Below are 21,853 nucleotides of genomic sequence, written 5' to 3'. Positions count from 1 at the left end.
AGGAGTGTTTTGTACTTTTTAAAAAACATTCTTAGATGTTTTACATTTACATGGATAATTGAAATGACAGCCATAATATGTGGCTTATACTCTAGCCATTTCAAAGAAGATACTAGTTTTAGTGGAAAAAAATGTAAAAATAGATGAAAGCAATGATTTTTGGTGTTTTAACTGAAATTATGTTGTTTTTCTTGCCTTGGTGTCTTCATGGTTATACCAACAATCATTGGAGATAAGAAGCTTATAGCATGCGACACTGGGAAGCCTGTAGCATGTGACTAATGAAATAATGCCCTTAACTTATCTACAGAGGAAATAATTTTATCCTGTGTCAGAGAAAAGCTATACCATGTCCAGAGTGTTGAAGAGTCAGTAGGAGTCTAAGGAAGAGAACTAGAGATGTGTGCTTCAGGATGAGGAAGCTGGATGCAACTGGGGTAACTAATGGTGGTGTGGGTGTGTGTGTGTGAGGGTGTGTGTGGTAGGATGGAGTCTAAGCAGAGCTGATGCCAGTTCACTCTACTGGTAGACCAGAAGCCGTGCCCTTAACTGGGCTTTGCAAAATTTCCAAAGAGCTACACAATTCAGCCCTTTGCTATTTACTCATGAGAAATGAAAATTACATGTTCATACAAGGTTTTAGGTAAACTGGAAAACAACTCAGATGCTTGTGAAGAAATGGTAAAAGGGATACTGTATGACAGGTAAAATAGACATACTGTCGATGCACACACACGCGCGCGCGTCTTGGGAGCTATCTCAGAATCATTCCACAGAGTGAGCTAGGGAAGACCTCCCTCCAAGGTCCACGAAAGGAGTATACAGTACATAATCCCACTTATATAAAGCTCTAGAAAATGCCAAGTCCCTTCAGTGACAAGAACAGAGCAGTGTTTGCCTGGAGAGAGTCAGAGATAGGGATGGACAAGAATTTTAAGGGGGTAATGGAAGTTCATTGGTGTCACAGGTACTTTCATATATCAAAACACACAAAGATTACATGTTAGGTAGGTTGATAAGAAGACATACTACATGTTCAATAAATGTCAGATCATATGCTCACTAATAACTAGACACTGGTTGTTACTATCTCTGTTTTATGGATGAAGCTAGAAAAGATAAAAAAAAAAAAAAAAAAAAAAAAAAGCATGCCTGATAGCACACATTAAGCCAGATTGGACCAGTGATGGAAACAGGCCACAAGACTGTGAAGCTGCATCAGAGCTGTATCAGAACAACCTCCAGGGGGCGATGGCATCAGGTGCCCAAAAATTCCATGAAGCTTTATGAGAATTATTAAATACAAGAATTTGAGCTGGGCAGTGGTGGCGCAGGTAGATCTCAGTGAGTCTGAGGCCATCCTGGTCCACAGAGTGAGTTCCAGGACTACAGAGTGAGTTTCATAGAGAAGCCCTGTCTCAACAACAACAACAACAAAAGGTTTTCCAGCCAGGCATGGTAGCACAACGCTTTAATACTAGCACTTGGGAGACAGAGGCAGGCAAATCTCTGTGAGTTTGAGGCCAGCCTGGTCTACAAAGTGAGTTCTAGGACAGCCAAGGCCACACAGAGAAACCCTGTCTCAAATAACAAAGAATTTAGCATCCCTTATTTAGTTAATTCCCAGGTAATAGAACTCACTCGGCTGAGAGTACATTCAGTAGTTTTTGGTTATTTATCCCCTGGGTTGTGCAGCCATGGACAATGTATAACATTTTGGCTTCCCCAAATGAAACACCGACATTCTGACACTCCCTTCTTTCCCTTACTCTAGCTAGCCACTCATCTTCTTCCTGCAAGTGTATACTTGCCTCTTGTGGACATTTCGTACCAAGGGAGTCATCTCTATATGGCCTTATGTGCCTAGTGTTCTCTCAGTATGTTTTCAAGATTTTTCAGTGTAATGGCATGTAATGCTAATTTTGTGTGTGTGTCACTGAATGACATTACATTATATGGAATTTGATTCATTTGACCATCAGTTGATGGTCTCTTAAGTTGTTTCTGTTTTTCCACTGTTACAAATAATGCCGTCATTCTCAGCTTTTGTGGGGTTTTAATTTTGGCTTTGTTTTTTCAGTGCTGGGATGGAACCCAGGACCTTATACATCCTAGGCAAACATTCTACCAGCTGTAGCCCAACCTCACCACCCCCATTTTAAAAGCTGGATATCTTGCACAGCTCAGGCTGGCCTTGAACTTTACATGTAGCCCAGCCTGTCCTAGAACCTAGTTTTTCTGATACCACCTCTGGAGGGCTGAGATTATAGATATGTGCTACCAAATTCAAGTCGTGATCAGTTTTGCTTAAACAAATGATGGGTATTTGTTAGAGGGGCAGCTATAGCAGACATAAAATGCCGTGCAAGCAGAAGGCTATTTGCAGGCCATCTGGTTTACTCTGTAATTAAGAAAATGCGTGAGGACTCTTTGGCAATCTTGTATAGAGAATTTAGACTGAGACCATAGGCCTCCATGATAGTAGTTCCTAATTACTAGTGTTTAGGAAGACTGTTAGCAAAATAGTAGGTAATATTTATTCTTATGTGCTAGGTAATTGCTATAAAGCCAGCACGTATAATTCCTACCCTAGTGTCTGGGTGAGGTGTTATTACCTTTGTTACAGGTGAGGCTTCAGAGGCCCACAGACATAGCAGCCCTCACAGTCTGAATGTTGCTTTTGGGGGTAGGGTACAAGGACTGCCTTTTATCTTCACAGAGCTCTCTGCTCAGCCTGGGCTTTCTGGGAGCCACTGGCTCACATTGCCTGCTGGATAGTTCAACAGTATACTGGGCATCTGGCAGCTTCTGAGCAACCCTTCACAAGTGTAGGGAGTAAATTCCCAGCTTTCTTCTCCCCGATGGTTGGCAAACCCTTGCTCTTAAGAGTAAATCTCTTTAAGCTAGCTAACTTCACAGTCTCTGTCCCAGCCCTTCAGCTCTGCTGTTGGGCATGAGAACAGCCATGCTCTGTATGTAAAGCCTGGGATTGGCTATACCCCAATAAAACTTTATTTATAAGAGAGCATGTAAGTGGCCATTGTTTGCCGACCTCTGTTCTCCATGGTTTCTCAGGAGAAATCCAGCCGCTCCCAGAGTTAACAGGCTCACCACCACATCACACTTTGTCTTTCTTCCCGGAGGGGCTGTTCACAACCCCCAGCTCCTGCCTCCTGACACCTCCATGGTGTTTGTAGGGGTCCTCGCCACCCAGTCCAGGATGTCACCAGGCTGGGGAGGTGACATTGAAGTAACGCTATGCACCTGAACAACCCTGGCCAGGTGGCCTTTATCCCAGAACCTGCACAGTCTTCCTGCTAGGAGGCCTGTTCGTCCCAGGCCTAAGAGCAGGGCACGGAGCTGTTGTCAAAATGAAGAAGGGTTTATCGTGCCTTTCATTTATGCCCCACCGCCCCACCAACCCCTAGTTTTTAATGGGGTGGTTTTAGGTTCTTAGAGAAACTGGGAGGCTAGAAGGATGTGGAGATTTTCCATGGTCCCTTGTCCACACTGGCAAAGCTCACAGCAGAGGTATACAATTGCTACGATTCAAAAATAGATTTTTAACACATCAAGATGAGCTGAATCTATGTGTTTTAACTTAGGCTTTACCCTGAGGGTGTTCTGTGAATTTTGTAGTTGAATAATAACATGCATCCGTTATTATTTACGATTTATTGTTCAAAACACGAAGGCTAGCCAATACTGTACTTAGTATCTTTATTGAAAATCTCTTATATTTTGTGTTTAAGTGGCACAAAAGAAGACTTATCTTCTAGGAATATATGCCAAACTATTCATATATGAAACAATGTGTCGAGGATTATCTTCAAACTGATTTCTGGAGAGAGAACTGTGTGTGGATATGGATAAAACAAGATTGGTCCTGAGACCACATATGTTGAAGTTTAGTGATGAAACCTCATTATAATACTCCCCTGTTTCTTTGAAAAATTCCTTAATCAAAAGTGTTTTGGTTAAGACCCCACATCTTCAGAATTCATAAATGAAACTTTGCTGGGGTAAGAACACCGCTGTAGATGGGATAAGGGAACTGTCCTTACGGGAACCAGTATATCCCAGTTCTTTAACGTATTAGGAGTACAGGCTCCTTCATTCCTGAGTATACCCAAGACTCCCTGCAAGGCCTACGCCATGTGATCAGAGGCAGGAGCATGAACCTTGCAACCCTGGGCAGAAAAGGGAAGGTGTTGTGACACTCAGCAAAGATGGGGAAGTGAACTTGGTGTTCACGTGTTAGCAAGCCTCAGAAAAGACACTGGAAAGGAGGATTTTTCAAAACAAGGTTTTGAGAGAGAAGAGGGCACTGGCTCTCAAAGGCTCTCAGGGTCTGTCAAATGATTGTCATGTTTATGTAGGAGAGTGAAAAACTGGGATCTGTGAAGAGGTCAATGTGTCTGCCCAGAGGAATAAATCATCATGCCGTTTAATGTTTAGGACACTGGCACACGAGTCAGTTGATCATGCACATGCACTTCTTACCCCCCAAGCTCTCTGAGGGCACAAATCTACACCCAAATCCCCGAGAGACCTCAGGCTGTAATAAGCCTTTCCCCATATCACAGTCTACTCCCATCAGGGCAGGGGACTTTTGGAGGAGAAACTGAGGAAGAAGGGTCTACCCAGAGAGCGATGCTGAGTGAGCACCACCCATGGCAAGGTCAAGATTGTCACAAAACTCTAGGTTCGGATTTATAGCCCTGAGGCTGGTTTGTTCATTCTTTCCAGAGCCATTCTTTGAAATGATCTTAATAGGGTTGGGAGTTTAAAAAAATTAAATTAAATTAAAATCTCAGTATGCGACTGTGACTGTTAGTTTTAAGTGTCAGCTGGACACATTCCAGAATCACCTGGAAGAGATGGCAGTGTGTGCATTAGGTTAGCCTGTGGGCATGCCCAGGAGGGAGTCTCCTACATCCTGAATATGGGTGGCATAGTTTCCAAGGCTGGGCCCTGGACTGAAGGAAAAGGAAGGAGCCGGCTGAGCTCCGGCATGCATGCATTCATTGCTCTGTTCTCTTGGGGGGACAGTGAGACCAGCCCCCAGCGTCTGCTGCCATGATCCCCCTGAGATGGTGGCCTGTAACTCAGGACTGTGAGCTGAAATAAACCCATCGGGAAAGTTGTTTTTCGTCAGGGTGTTTTGTCCCAGCAACAGGGCAGGAAACTAAGACAGTGTCTTAAAGTTCTTCTAACTTGAGGGGCCTTCAGTTCTTGTTCAAAGTCAGGACAATTTGACTGAAAAACCCTGAGTCCTGTGTTTTTCAGTTATCCCATGTGGCCTTTTCCTTTGAATGGATCCTGGGAGAGTTATTTGCAGTGGTGATCGATTGATCGATCTATCGGAGCAGCTCACCGAACAGTGTGCGCTCATCACATGCCCACGGATGAGCTGATTGGCCAAGCTGTAACGGATGTGCAGAGTCCTGTGGCAGCTGCAGGTGACATCTGTCCACACGTATACATACTTCTCCTTCACGTCTCTTCCCACTCTGGATGTGGACGGGCTTTGCATCCAGCTATAGTCACTTGATGCCTTCTCTGAGAAGATGCTCAGTTCTGGAATGTCTGTGATAATTAGTGAACTAGAACCACGTAGGGATGCCATACCAAAGAGGAAGGTGTTGTGTGTTGTTTTCCCCTGGCTGGTCTGGTTCCACCACCTGACACAAATAACACACAGGCTAGCTCTGTCTTAAATATTAACTCGTTTCTTTTAATCTAAGTATTTCCATGTGGTCTTTTCTTACCGGAGAGAGAGAGAGACTGGCGTTCTACCCTGTAGACCCTTCATCTTGAATCTCCTGCCTACCACTTAGAGAATCCTCCTTGTCTTCTAGTCCTGCCTATCTTGCTTTCCTATTGGCCAACAGTGCTTTACTCATTAACCAATACAAGAAACATATTTACAGAATGACATCTCCCATCAGGAAGGTGGTGTTGAGACTGATCATGAATTACTCTGTTGAGCCTCCTTTTATGCTGCTACATTTTAATTCCAGGCATTAATTTAAAAAAAAATAATAAAAAGCTTTTAGAGCACCACATGCAATAAGGCTTCCCCCCCCCCAAGGAGAGGCACCTGTATGTCATTACTCGTAATAGAATGTTGCTCCTGGGGTTTTTAATTTCTGCCTTACCAAAATGGAATACAAACACTTATGTGGTATAATATAGAACATTGCCTGGGGAATTCAATAATTTTGCAATTAAGTTTGAAGTCTTTCAGCAACATTTTGCCCATTAAGCATGCCACGGTAATCACTTAGCAATAACATGGAGAAGACTATAGAGAACACGTCTGAGGGAGTTGGGATTCAGGTGGATAGATCGGAAAAGTGATCAAGGCCAATGTGTAGAATGGTGATGACACCTACAGAAGCTTATGGCTCTTTCCAGGGAGCATGGGGCTCAGGCCAAGCCTGGCAGGATATTTGTTTGGAGTGAGAAGTTCGTGGGGGTTAGTGTGGTTAGCTTGGTATGTGGGATATAGACAGTGATAAGTATGAGTTCCGTTCGAAGTAATAAAATGCCAATTTATCGTGGCTCATCTCATCATCCCTCAGAAGGTGGTACTTGGCAGTGTCACGCACGGGAGAGCCTGTAATTAATGTCAGTGCTTAGTTCTCCTCAGATCTATTGAATCAGAATTTTCATCTTAATGAGATTTGCAAGTGATTCATAGGCATATTAAAATGTGGTTTAGGCAATAAAGATGTGTAGATATCTCACTTACAAGGGTCTGGAGGTAGACTGGTCTGGTGTGGTGGCAGCTACATCCTCAGTAATCCAGGCGTTCATCTCGATCTCTTCCGTTGATCTTTTGGCCCTTAGGTTTGTAGCCTCAGAGTTCTAAGATAAACGCTGTAGCTCCTCCAGCAATCGAGTTCCAAGCAGGAAGAGTGGCAGAGATACCTTTTTATTAGCCAGACTTGGATCATAGGTTAACTTTTAAACTATTCTTTGGGAAGCAGCACCGTATGACTATTGCATAGTATTTACTCATTTGTAACTCGAGAAGCAAGCACAGCTATGTGGAGGACAGTGCAGAGGTCTTTGGAGTGATCCAAGGATTCAGAGAAAGACATCGTGATGTGACCTAGGACGCTGGCAGGTGGAATGGAGGCAGGCCTCTGCTTGGAAATCCTTAGTTAATTGTTACAGTGTGTGGATGAGAGATTCACTAAGTCTCTGATGGGATGACACTCCTTTCCAGTCAGTCATGTGGCAGATGCTGCTAACTTTAGTCTTCCACTTACTATGCTGTGAGTTGATTTCTGGGACTACCTCTCTCTGCTGTAATTCGTTTATTTTTGTTTATTTAGAAACACTATAAAGTAAAGTAAGTTAGAAATCTGCTTAGTAAGTAGATACATTTAAGGGAAGAAATCATGCCAGCTGTCTGGCTTCTGGAGCACGTGGCTTTCCCCAATTTTGTCTGCCTCCTCCTCAAAGGCGATAGAGACCTATGGAGAGATTCCCATATACAAACATATGAGTACCTCTTACATGTAATTTCATTTAAAGTTGTATGTGCTTATGCATATTGTGATGAGATCTCATCACATCCTGGAAGGTGATTTCTTTGTCCAGTATATCTACGTTATTATATGTGCTGGAGAGCATATATACTCAATGGTTCTTAACCTTTCTAATGCTGTGACCCTCTAATACAGGTCCTCATGTCATGATGACCCCCACCACCACAAAAGTTATTGACTTTCTACTTCATAACTGTAATTTTTCGACTATTACGAATCATAATGTAAATATGTGATATACAGTCCTAAGGGGAGTTATGACCTACAGGTTGAGAACCAGTGCTATAGACCCATTTTTCCTTTAGTTGCTGCCTCAGTTTCCTATAAATTGTCACAAAATCGCAGCGCTTGTGTCCTGATGACCCTTATTTCACTTAGTATTAGCCCCAGTGATTCATTGTCAATCTGGCCGAATTCAGAATCACCTGAGAGCTGCCTCTGGGTGTATCCCAGGGAGGTCTAAGCCAGGAGGACTGTGTCTTCCTCCGCTTGTATGAAAGTCACGCTGATTGTGTAGACACTAACAACCTGTCATTGGTTGGCAGTGAGTCTGTAGGCTTCCGCCCACAGTAGTACGGTGTGCAGGGATAGAAGCGGGTGAATATGCGTGTGTCACGTTATTACGTAATGCTTTACCCTTCAGGGTCACTAAGGTAATAAATAATGCCTGTAGCCTGCTAACGATGACTAATGCCACTGCAATGGTGGAATGTATAGTAAGAGGAGGCAACTGAGATTCCAGCAGTCTTTTTTGTCTCTAGCCTCACAAAAATAAGAACAGGCTGTTTGATGGTTTTCTTTCTACGTCATTATGGCCCTTTTCAAGTCGATTCTTATATATCTGATTTACATATCATGACAAGCTGCATGCAGGTCCCTTCCCTCTCCCCCTTTCTTCCATCCCTGATGGTTAATTGTGTGACAGATGGTGGCTGTTCATGATGCCCTGTAGATGGCATATTTATTTTTAAGTGACAGATAAAAGGGTCATTAGTCCCTCGCGGAAACGTCCCCTGGAAATGGCACTTCATCACAGTTGTGTTTTGTTTTAAAGGCTACATTTGCTGATCTCTGTTCTGAGCAGTATGAACACAGATGGGCAGAGTGGTCGGACTGTAACCAGCTTTAATATCTCCCTTCCCCATAAATAACTCTGTGTGTGCGTGCGTGCGTGCGTGTGTGTGTGTGTGTGTGTGTGTGTGTGTGTGTGTGTGTGTATTCATGCGCAAATGCGAGTTTGCATGCTGAATAGTGGTAAGTCAAAGTTTCTACATTTGAAGTTTCTTCTAGACAGCCCATTCTCTGACCGGGCCACTTTCATCTTGGCCCAATACCTTAGCTTGACAGAAACTTCGATAACCCGTGGCTGTAGACGGTTTTTCTTACCTTTCCTTCTGGTTCAAGATTCTGAACTCTATTCTCCAGCAAGACTGAGTTGTACTTCCCCCAATGCCAAGTTGTTTGTGCACTGTTACTTCTTCTGCCAAATGGGGTTTGCTCTGCAGAGAAACAGCCCATTTTTGCCCCCCAAATGCTTCCTTCTTTGTAACACTTCAGGAACTGGATTTGCTTCCACACCTCTACACACCAGCAGTATTCTTAGTCTCCTCTGTAGGACTCCTATATTATGTCTTTTCATTTCTGAAACACACACACACACACACACACACACACACACACAGAGTGAATTTCAATGCTGCTTATAAAATAGAATGTCCAAACACTTTGAGGGCTGGGAGTATAGCTCGGGGGTAGAGCATTTACCATAGACAAAAAACAGATGTACTTTCAAAGGGACCAATTAGCAATCATTTTTGCTTATAGTATAAGGGATGCACAGGTGGCCTACAAACGTATTTTTTTGAGGGGGGGTCTAACATAGTGCTTGAAGGGAAAGTTTATTTTGAATACCTGTAAACCAGCATGCACACTCTACCCCACCAGTCTCTCAAACACACATATCCCTGTTCCTGGATTAAAGAGTCTAGGAAGGGAGGGCTGGCTCAGTGGTTAACATCCCTTACTGTTCTTACTGAATTTGGTTCCTACTAACCGTGTCAGACAGCTCACAACTGCCTGTAGCTCCAGCTCCAGGGAGATCTGATGTCTCTGGCCTCTGAAGGAAGACACATGTACACATGTGCACACACCCCGTTCCACATACACATAATTTAAAAAAATAAACACGGGCTGAGTGTGGTGGTGTACATCTTTAATCTTAGCACTTGGGAGGCAGAGGTAGGCAGACTTCTATTTTTCAAGACCAGCCTTGTCCACATACTAAGATCTATATGATGAGACCCTGTCTCAAGTAACAGAACAACAACAAAAAATTCCTAGGAATGTATTGGAGAGAACATATTTATCACTCACTTGGAAGGTTCTCAGCACGACTGCTTTCTAATGAGCTTCAATTATCCTGTGTTTTCTTGCCGCCTTGAGTCAAGAGGCCAAGGAGGTTGGCGTGGTTAGTGAATTCCATGGACATTCCCACACTCCAGTATCCTGTGCTCAAAGCAGATGTCCTCGATAGTCAGGCCAGGCCCTTGACTCCTCTTTCTAGGGTTTTGTGGGACTTTGTCGCCAACAAAGCACCCAGACAGCAGTGGCAGGAGCTGAGGCCCAGTGTGAGTGTTTGGGTTCAAACCTCATAGATGGGTTGGTGTCTTTCTCTGGTGAGTGAGTTCTCACCCAAGTGATCCTTTTTCGTTCTTAACGCTTTATGAGGCTACAGGCGTATATGCATGTAAGGTAGGTCCACAAATCACTGATAGTAAATCATAATTGTATTTTAAGATGCCTCTTTTTAAAATATATATTTATAAGTATGCGTATTTTGTCTACATGTGTGTCTATGTACCACGTGCATGCCTGGTGCCCTTGGTGGCTGGAAGATGTCATTGACTCCCTCGATACTGGAGTTACAGCCTGCTTTGAACCACCATAGGCATGCTGGAAATCAAACCCACCCAGGTCCTTTGGAAGAGTAGCCAATGTGTGTCACCACTGGGTCATTTCTCCAGTCCTAAAACAATTTTTTGATATATAATTTTACTATTTACTAGTGACAAAGGCAGACTTGCATACTGATCAGATGGATGCAGGTATTTATTTTTACATAAATAATTAAATTGCAGCCAATTATTCGATACTACAGGGCAGAGGCCATTTTCAATGTTTCCCAGAGGTGATTGATATTTTGGTTTTGTAATCATTGATGCTCAGAGCACTGCTCTACATAAGTACATAGTACAAAAATGGCAGAAGTATGCCTAGGGCCATTTTAGAAGTTGCTGGACATTCTGTCCTAATCCAAAGTCAAAATTACTTTAACATTATTTTATGAACTCACATTAGCAACTCAAATGTCAGCTTTCAAATTTTTCTATTACAATTATTCATTTATTTTGTATGAGAGTGATGTGTGTGTGTGTGTGTGTGTTGTGTACATGCCCCAACATGCATATTGAGGTCAGAGGACACTTGTGGACGTCAGTTTGCTCCTTCTGTTACTGGGTCCCAGGGATCAAACTTAGGTCATCAGACTTGGCAACAAGTGCCTTTACCCTGAGCCATCTTGGTATCCCACACATCAGTTTTAAAAGCAAATAGTCTAACACAATAGAGTCCAAAAATACTGCATGCTGAAAAATGACAGTAAGAAAATATTAAAAGTCTTTGATTTCTGTAAGTAAACCATATGATTCTATAAGGGCATACATTTTTCATATACAATAAAAATACTGCAATTGATTGCAGATAGTCTCAAATCCAAACAAAGGTGTGTCAAGCAGTGTTCCTTGTGTAGTGGACTGCCAGTACTAAGTGTGCATGTAGTATGTTCTGACCAAATCCACAGTAATGTCACATGATGCAATACAGAAACACCTTGGATTATGTGTTTGATTTTTAATTATTTTTTGGTCATTGTACGTTCAGAAACCTCCTGTTGCTACCAAATTGATTGTGATCCCTATATTCAGTATGCAACTCTAGATGATGTTACAACCCCCAGCTTAGGCTGGGCTCAGGAACAGAGCTGGAAGCATTATTGTATGAGTGGGTAGTTACACGGTGAGGCTGTCTCTTGCGTCTTGTCTTCAGTGCCTGCTTCCCCTTCCGTTTTCCCATGAGTTGAAGCAGCATGAATCCCTCAGTGAATGTACCTCATCTAGTCTTGAACTTCCAAGCCTTTGGAACTAAGTGTGGGCTAAAATACTAATTCTTTTAAGGTACCCAACTCAGGTACTATGGTATGGCAACAGAGTGGGCTGAGACGTGTTCCACTTCCAACAGATCAGAGCTGAATAGACAGGAAGTCAGGGTGGATCATGTTTTATTGAAAACAAACAAACTTGACTTTGTTAAGTATCAGTACGGAGTGAAACTAAAAGGCAATTAGAAATTAGGAAATGCTTCAGTGGTAGAGCGCTTGAAGGTCCTGGGTTCTGTCCTAGCTCTGAAAAAAAAAAAAAATAGAAAATGCTATTCTTATTCCTCAGATGTTAATAGCACTCTGCCAGTCTGCTGGCTGGATGTTACTTGTGTTTTATGGATGTGGGAAAGGGGCTTGGATGTCAGGTGACTTGCTCAAATCTCACAGTAAGAGAGAGTGATGCCACTGAAATTTCCGGACAGGTCTGTCTGACTTCAGGCCGGGGTTCCTTGCAAGAGGTCATCCTGGTTCTGAGATCCTGTGCTGAGTGTGTAACAAGAGGTCATCCTGGCTCTGAGATCCTGTGCTGAGTGTGTAACAAGAGGTCATCCTGGCTCTGAGATCCTGTGCTGAGTGTGTAACAAGAGGTCATCCTGGCTCTGAGATCCTGTGCTGAGTGTGTAAGTTTGTTATTGCCATGGTGGTTTGTTCCCTCGCTGACGTTTTGTGTAAATGTAAAGCGGTCATGTTGTTCCCTTTTCCATCAGCTTTCCCGTGCTTGCTCAGTCCTTTCAAGAACATGATTTACTTCGGTAGACAAAACAGGAGACAGGAAATAGCAAAAGAGAAAGGGGAAAGGCCAGGGCTGGGGCAGGATCTTCCCACGTCTTCTATTCCCAGCCCATCATGTGACAAACGAAAGCTTTAAGGAGGTCCTAGAAGCTAGGGACAGGGTTAAAAGTAGATTGAAGATCAGCCAGAATAAAAAGGGACATAGCAGCTAGTTAACTTCTAGTTAGCGTCAGTTATTAAAATGACTGCTTGGTTAAACAATGTATTTTCCTTTTCCTTCTCCCGCTATCCCTTTAAGTACTCTCATGCTGGAGCCTTGAATTCTGGGTGTTGATGGAGACTCAGGTGGTATCTGGTGTCATTCTGGATCATGCAGGAGACTCTTGGGGATCCTCTATAGTTGCTGAGTTCTGAGATGTAGTGGGTTTTCTAAATTACAAGCTGGTTAGCGTCATGTGTTTATGGGTTTGCTGATACTAGTCAAAGAGGGTGGTGGTTACGGATCCGAATGTGCTGTTTCACAAGAAGCCAAGTAGATGTAGCAGAGGCAACATAGGTTACATGTTCTAGATTCCTTCTTTTCCATGAGACTGCACATCTCATTGCTAGGTCCCTCTGGTAGCTCAGAGAGAAGATCTTGTCACTTTCTGTCCCCTGAAGACAAATCCTAAAATGTTTGAGAACTTACGTGCCTTTGTTCCCTCTGCGCTGAGAGCCCACAAGGACAGAGCTAGTATCTGTTTTATCCACCATCAGATGTAAGCATTCACCCTTATCCTGGAGCTGAGTCTATGGTGGAATTTCCTATACAAGTAACCTTTGCCTTGGGCCAGCTGGTCAAAGGTGACAATGTCTGCTGGGTGTGGGCATCTTCTCTCCCCCATCCATGGTGCTCTTTACCAGGTGAACTGAATTCCTTCTACTCATGAAGACATCATATTTAATAAATGCTAGGGTCCCCCTTCTAGAAGATTCATTATCTCTGAACTTGGGTCAGATGCCATAGCCATAGCTTATGACAAGTCAGGAACTATTTCTGGAATAAGACTCCCTGGTCTTAAGTACCTTTTCTCATTTAATAGTTATGTAATCTTGAACAGACTGTTTAACTGCTTATTTCTAGTCTTTTGAGGCTATTGTTAGATGCTCAAATATGTGTGTTTGCATTTTTAGTGCTTAAAAGTATAGTTTGTAACTTTATGTCTAGTACCTAGTAAATACATATGTGTTATCTTCTAGAGGAGAAACTCAGTAAATATTTTTTAGATAAATGGATTAATCAATGAATGCCTCAGCTTTCAGCTCTACCACCTGTCAATAAAGAGGTCTAATTGTCTGATAGCTCTCCATTCATCTCTAATACCCTTGATTGCTTGGTTGTGATCAGATTAGTAATAATGATGTTCTTCAGTGACATTATTACTATTATGAGGATGCTAAAAATTGGATCAACAAAGGGAATGTTTTGGGAATGAGTGAAGTCCGCAGATGAGATGTACATGTGGTCAGCACAGTGTCAATAGTTTGTGTTCCTCTGAGGATCATTCACATGACAGTCTCTAATCATAATCATCTAACTTTGTTTTTGGAATGGACATGAACTCTTCCAAAACATTTTTGCATAAGAAGCTCCAAAACCGGGGACACGAAACCCCTGAGCGAATGCAAGCCAGGTCCAGCGCTGAGGTCAGTGAAAATCACTCAGCTGAAAATCTGCATATTTATTAAATGGCCCCGACTTTTAGACCCATTCCCTTAACAGAATTGTTACTGAACAATTATGTCAAAGAACAATTGATGAATATTAATCTGTAATAGCCGAGCATGGTGATGTGCCTCTCCCAGGCAAAAATAAAGAAGAGAGCAGAGAGAGAGAGAGAGAGAGAGAGAGAGAGAGAGAGAGAGAGAGAGCTCTGCCAAAGCTCAGAGCTGTATGACATCCAGATTCATGGTGTTAAGCTGATTTGTGGATGCCCCTTTGCTCAGTGATGGGGATTGTTTCATGTTGAAGCCATAGCCCTCAGTGGGTTTGGATCAGGGACTTTTGAAAGGTAACTGGGACCTGGGAACTGGGCCTTCATGTGATTTGTGTCCTTACAGGAACAAGCATCTGAAAACTTACTCTCTCCCCTCTGCCACACGGAGCAAGGGTGCAGGAAGGCCATTGTGCAAAGCAGGCCGTTGGGGCAGCATGCTCAGTCAAGCTCTAGAACCGTGAGCAACGTTTGCTGTTGAAGCCACCCAGGCTGCTGTGGTAATAATAGAGATAAGAGCCTTCACTGTGACACTCATAAGGAGATGGCTGCAAGGATGTTGTTACAGCAAACGAACATACAAAGTAGGGATGGGGAGATTTCCAAGTTCCATTTTTAAAAAAAATGAATAGATAATTAAGCTATGAAGTAGTCACACACTGGAGCATAGTTCAGCAGGTAAAAATAATGCAATGTTGACTATAAACTGTTTCTAATGGACACACACACACAGTAATACTATGTGGGGGAAATTGTACAAGCAAGAAATACTATTTTTTTATTATTGTTGTGGATTGGTATCTGTGGGGTTAATATCTAAAAATGGAAAGAAAGAGATGATCCACTCAGTGCATGATGGTGTTAACTTTTAGAGTAGAAGGAAAATCAAGAATAGCCTGGAGTCTGGGGGAGATGGCTCAGTGGGTGAAGCATGCCACGTAAGCATAAGAACTGGATCTTGCCTAGAACCCAAGGGAAAAGCCAGTTGGGCTGCCTGTAGTGCTAGCACTTGGGAATTAAAGACAGGGGACTGAATTCCTGGGGCAGGCTGGCTTGCTGGACTACCTGAATCATTGGGCTTTGGGCTCAGTCGGAAACCCTGTCACGGTAAACAAAGTGGAGAGAAGTTGAAGAAGATAACTGACACCAATCCCCGGCCTCTACATGCATCCATGTGCACCCACATATGTGTAAACGTGTACACACATACCACATACATGGTACATTTTTGTCTGCTGTGACAGAATACTTGTGGCTGGCTAATTCCTGAAGAAATGGAAATTTATTTAGATCATGTCTAGGTAACAGGGAGTCCAAGGTGAGATAGTTAGTTTTGGTGAGAGCCTGATGTGTTCAGTTCCTGGTGGAGAAGCAAAGGATTGCACATGCAGAGGAGAGTAAGTGGAGCCGAACTCCGTTTGTGAGGTGTCGTGGAACAATAAGGGGGGGGAACAGATGGCCTGAATAGATCTTTATCCAGGGAGAAATAACTTACAACAGAGACAGATGAACGCCAGCACCTTCCCGTCCCAAGGATGCCTCAGGATGCTCTCTGTCTCTGTCTAGTCCAGCAAGCTGGAGAGCACTGGGGTCCCTACCCCAGACCTAGTTCCCACAGGTCATGTCTGCACCTGTCCCCACCCCCAATGGGCGTGGTCGGTGCAAAAGGTGCGGACAGAATGAATATCTCACCTACAATTCCCCTTTTAGTCTAAAGAAAAGATTTAGGTTCGATACAAAACTATATACAGAAACAGTGAATAACAAGTATGCTCTAAGAAAAGGAAGATCAAGAACATACAAACTTAAGACCCACATAGATGCACTGACCACGCCCACTGGAGGGGGTGGGGACAAATGCAGACAGAGTAAATATCTCACTACAGTGAGGATCACTCCATGCTTTCCAGAAGGCCATTAATTTGTCCATGCACCAGAGTGGTGTCCCTGTCACCCAAATGCCTCCCAATGCACCTCCCAACATGGAAGCAATGGCAAGTGAATTTCAGCATATGTTTTGGCGGGGACAAGCCGTATTTGAGCCATAAGAATGTGCATCTGTCATTGGCTATTTAATGCGGGGTGGTGGTTTATGAATTAAACTGTACGAAGCAAGAGTAATGGTGATAAAAATTCAGGGGCTGCAGAGATGGCTCAGTGGTTAAGAGCACTTGTTCTTCCAGACATATGGGGTTTGATTCGCAAAAACTACATGGTGGCTCACAACTGACTGGAGTTTTACTCCAGTCCCAAGGGATCCAATGCACCCTTGGTTCTGTGCGGACCTGGCATACACATTGTATGGTGCACATATATGCAGGCGAAACATTCATAAAACAATAAATCTTTTTAAAAAATGTAAAATCCTGTCAGTACTTAATTCTAATCCATTACAGATTAGGGAAAGTTTCTGTCTTATCTATAGGGAGATAATTTCTACTTAACGTTTGGATGCTGGGTGAAGACTCCAGGCTGCCTATGGGGCCTGCCTTTGCCTTAGGAGTCCTTCCCATCCCCCACCCACCACAAACCCCCACCCCACCCTCCACCCCCTAAAACCCCACCCCCCAAGTTGTGTTGTTTCCTGTTTGCTTGCAGTGTGGGCTCTCTAGACTGTAACGTATTCCTTCAAGGGCAGGTGGTGCCCTTGTACCCCAGGGACTGAGGTGTGGCCATAGACGTTTAATAGATGACTAATGGAGAGTTGAAGTCTATCCATCCCTCAGTGGGTGAGCTCATCGATGTGAGCAGACTGGGCTGGGTTGTGTATGTGAAATCACCACTGCATAGATAGGGTGGGCTGCATTCATAAAGCACCATTGTTGGCTCAGAGGGGCTGGGGATACCTTTCTTGGGCTCTGCTAGCATGCTGTGTGTGAGCCTGACTCACAGCTGGAGATGAGGAGCAGGAGGGCGTTATGTTCCATGGGACGTGATTCAAAACCTTGTCCTAGAGTCACTGATGCCTCAGTTAATGAATCCAGTTCCCCTTAGGCTTTGGCAGGGGCCAGACCACGTGCAACTGAACTTCCTGGGCACTGGGAGGTCAGTGTCCTCCAGCTGCACCCAGGCCAGCTTTTGCAGAAGTATTGCTCCTGCCTTCCCCATAGCCAGTAGTCCAGCCTTGGCCTTGTCCTGACTGTAGGTCTGTCTGACTTTCACTCCAGGCTTAGCTTCAGTGGGTAACTTGTGGCAGGCTTTTGTTCTTTCTTAGCCCCTGACTGGGCTGTCCACTGAGAAGGGGCCTGCTGCCTCGGACCCAGGGAAACTTCCTTCCCTTCATCTCATTCATTCATTCATCCATTCATTTGCTCATTCAAATATGCTGTCATTTCTATCTATCTAGGCTAGCAGGTTAGCATCAGCCCAATGCCTCAAGCCCCATGAAGAGGCAAACTCCTTCTCTAACTAAGCCTGCATTAGCTGGAAGCTGCCGGAGCCTGGTGGTTCTCTGGAGAGCCCTTCTTGAGTATAACAACTCATGAAATCTTAGTGCCTAAAGCCCCCTGTTGATAGTTTTGGGGATCAGCTTGGAGGGCTTCTGAGAGGTGGCACTGCCCTAGGCCAGACATGTCTCTCAAGTTTCCAAACTCCAATTCCCCATCTGCAAAACAGAATAAATAACACTGCTGAGATAATAGACAGTAAACTAAAGTAAGCAGGGGCCTTGTCTTACTTAGGGCTCCTATCGCTGTAAGATAACACCACCACCAAAAGCAAGCTGGGGAAGAAAGGCCTTACTTGGCTTTCACTTCCATATCACTGGTCATCATTGGAGGAAGTCAGGGCAGGAACTCAAGAGGCAGGGACATGGAGGCAGGAGCTGAATCCCTCATCCTTCTGCCTCGGTGTCCGTGTGCTGGGGTTTCAGCAGTCACCATGGGATTCACCTCAGCAGAAATGCCAGAGTGTTCCTGAAGGAAGCTTGGAAGGAACGTTGGGGATCTCAGGTTCATAATAACTCCCAGGGTAGAAATGGATCCAGATGTGATCTGCCTGTGCAAGGAGCAGGCAGAAAGAAGCTAGGGGTGTGTATCTGTCCACCTGGCCCCATGGCATTCCTGTTCCGCCTCCTAGAGAGCGGAGTTCAAAAGTTCATGTGAAAGTTAATCCAGTCACTGCAGAAGCTGCCCGACCCTCATGTGAAAAATTTATTTTCACATTGCCCATATTTTGTCACTGTTACACTTTCAAAATTCCAGGTAGACCCCCTCTGCACAAAAGCTCTTGAGAAACTGGATGAGATTCTAACACAAATGGGAAAGAGAAGCCATCCTCTCTTCAGGGCCTCTCAGCCCTGACATCATCTGTGGGGGCCAGTTGGAGCGGGTTTTTAGCTCAGTTCCTTCTCCAGCTGTGCCTGGGAGGCCAGAATGCACGTAAGTTTTTAATACACACAGGCAGGTGTTCTTTGCTAAGCACTAAATCCCCAGAGACTTTACTGGAAGTTGTTTTTCCCCCTTTCTCCCCTTCTTCCTCCCTCCCTTCCCCCTCCCTCTGCCTTCTCTCTGTCTCTCTGTCTCTCTCTCTCTCTCTCTGAGGAACTGACACTTGGGTCATAATTTCTGGAAAGTGCTCTTGCTTGGTGCAATTGAAAAAAATAAGTATGAGTAAATGCTTGGTGAGATGCATAGTCTGTGTGTGGCTCAGTGGGTTTTTACCTTGAAATCTCAGTTCACAACAACAAAGCACAAATACAACTTTAGGGCTGATAAGATAGCTTAGTGGGTCAAGGCACCACACCAAGCCTGATAACCCCAGTGCAACCCCTCAGGGGCATGTGGTAGGAAGAACCAACTCCATCAAGCTGACCGCTGACCTCCCCTCATCATGCCCACATACAGACAATAATAATGTTAATTAAAAAAAAAAGAGTCATACTTTTGCGTATCTGTGCAGAGGACCATGATTCTGTCTCAGGCACAAGTGACGGTCCTGGCAAGGCCACCGTCTTTGGTAGGTGTTCACCGTGTAGTTCCGACCTAACGTTAGGAAGCGTATTCATTTCAGACTTGAGAAGAGTGAACACTGACAGGAAGGGCCCGGCTGTGTGCATAACCTGGGTATTTAAAGGAATCCAGTTTAGTTAGGAAGTTTTAGAAATGGAAACAACAACAAAACAAAAAAACAAAATAAAAGTCCTAATCAGAGGTAAACTCGACCACCTAAGACAGGGAACTATGATCTACTATGGAGGTAAGGTAAGAGTTTTGATCAAATTCTTACATGCTAATACATTAGTCAGGACATACTTTTCTGCCTTTACATTTATTTATTTATTTTGGCTTTTCGAGACAGGGTTTCTTTGTATTGTTTTGGGGTCTACCCTGGAACTAGCTTTGTAGACCAGGCCTGCCTCGAACTCACAGAGATAAGATACACCTGCGTCTGAGTGTTGGGATTAAAGGCGTGAGCCACCAATGCCTGGCCTGCCTTTAAATTTTTAATATGTGTATGTGGTGTATATGTTCATGGTGTGTAAGTGCACTTTTATGCTCGTATGTGTGGAAGGGATGCGTGTCAGCCTTGGTTGACATTCCCTGAATTGGCGTTCTTCAGGAACACTGTCCACCTTGTTTATTCAGATGTATGTCGCTGGCCTGGAACTTATCTACTAGGTTATCTTACCTGGCACTAAGATTACAAACCATTGCAGGGGCTGGGTTGGGATGGTTTTTCTACTGTTTTTCCCCCCCATGGGTTGTGGGGATTGAACTCAGATCCTTGTATTTGCAAGGGAAGCAATTCACCTACCAACTGAGCCATTTCTTCAACCCCCTTCTCAGTCTTATTTTTAAACAAGGAACATATTTTTCCCCATTTAGAAGTCATTATTTTTTGGTGAAATTAGTGCACCCAGAAATTTTGTGAAACACAAGTGGATCCTTTGAATGTTTCCATTATAGATTTTAACAGGATGTCTGAGATAAAAGCTAAGCAGATTCTCTGTTTTGTTACAGCACAAGGTGTGGATGTAAAAAATCTTTTGACTCTGTGTTTTTACCATTTCCGTTCATGAGCTCATGACTGCTGGCTTTTCCCCATGAATCTGAAACATGTACAGCGCTTTGGAAAGAGGATTGTTTGCTTCACTTCATAGGCAGAGCTAAAAACAGATGAATACTGTTTCTATTTTTGGAATGCCATATAAGCTAAAAAGTGTACACAGGAAGTTCAGTATGGACACAGGAAGTCCAGTATGTCTTTCAGGCAGCTTGGCTGGTCTCTGAGTCTTCTCTGACAGCGACACTCATCAAACTTGATGGTTTACTCTTCAGAGAGAGGTGTCTAGTGGATCTCGTCAGTTTCAAGGATTTCCTGAAACTGCTTTGAGTTGTTTACCTTATGGTTTAAGAAACTTAACCTACAGGATACAAAGTTTCAATCTGGGAGGAAACTGCTAGAGATCTGGGTAATTACTGTCTACTTTCTCCCCATACCCACCTGTTCTGGACATTTCTTACAAATGTAATCACCTATTATATAGTCTTTTTTTTTTGACTAGTTAATGTCAGTATTGCCTAGGTCTACCCATGTTGTGAATAACATTCCACTGAATGCATCTTGTTTAGAGTCATATGCAAACATTAAATTGATAGTACTACAATAAGTGATATTCATGATTCAGGGACAGGTTTTTTTGCATGAGCATCTGGTTTCAATTTATTCACGGGCATTTTCAGTTTGGGGTTTTGTCTTAGTCAGTGTTCTATTGGTATGAAGAGAACCATGACTGTGGCAACTCTTTGTTTTTTAATTAAAAAATGTATCTTTTCATTTTACATACCAACCCTAGTCCCCCTTGCCCAGCTTTTCCCCCTTGCCACCCCTTTTCCACTCCTCAGAGTGGGTAATGCCTTCCTTGGGGAGTCAACAAAGTCTGGCATACCAAGTTCAGAGGCAGGACCAAGCCCCTTAGCTCCTCCCCTGTATCAAAGCTGCGCAAGGTATCCCACCATAGAGAATGGGCTCCAGAAAGCCAGTTAATGTCCCGGGGATAGATCCTGATGCCACTGCCAGCACCCTACCTCAACATCCCCCCCCCAACAGGCCAAGTCATGAGGGTCTAGTTCAGTTCCATGCAGGTTCCTTCTCCAGCTGTCAGCCCCACTATCTTCATCTGAACTCCAGGAGCTCAGCCCAGTGCTTGGCTATGGGTCACTGCGTCTGCTTCCATCAGTTACTGGATCTAGGTTCTCTTCCTCCAGTGTAGGTGGGGGTGTGTGGTCCATGGCAACTCTTATAAAGGAAAGCATTTAATTGGGGTTTGCTTACAGTTTCAGAGGTGTAGTCGTTATCACGGTGGGAAGCATGGCAGACAGGGTTCTGGAGAAGTAGCTGAGAGTTCCACATCTGGATCCTCAGAGAGCAGGAAGAGGAAATTAGACCCTGACCTGGCTTCAGCATTTGAACTTTCAAAGCCCACTCCTAGTGACACACTTCCTCCAACAAGGCCACACCTCCTAATCCTTCTCAAGTAGTAGAACTCCCTGATAACTAAGTATTCAAAGATATGAGTCTATGGGAGCTGTTATTATTCAAGCTACCACAGTGTTTGTTTTTCTGGACTTGATATTATTCTTAGCAAA

The 21,853-nt window shown here is 43.8% G+C and overlaps 1 protein-coding gene across 1 annotated transcript in view; it reads left to right on the top strand.

The window, feature by feature from the left end:
• Positions 1 to 21,853, top strand: part of Tbc1d1 (TBC1 domain family member 1) — a 175,767-nt gene that overhangs the window by 37,513 nt on the left and 116,401 nt on the right. The window lies entirely within an intron of this gene.

Source organism: Phodopus roborovskii, unplaced genomic scaffold, assembly GCF_943737965.1.
Source record: "Phodopus roborovskii unplaced genomic scaffold, PHOROB, whole genome shotgun sequence".
NCBI classification, from domain to species: Eukaryota; Metazoa; Chordata; class Mammalia; order Rodentia; family Cricetidae; genus Phodopus; species Phodopus roborovskii.
This window is presented reverse-complemented; position numbering and strand designations above follow the sequence as displayed.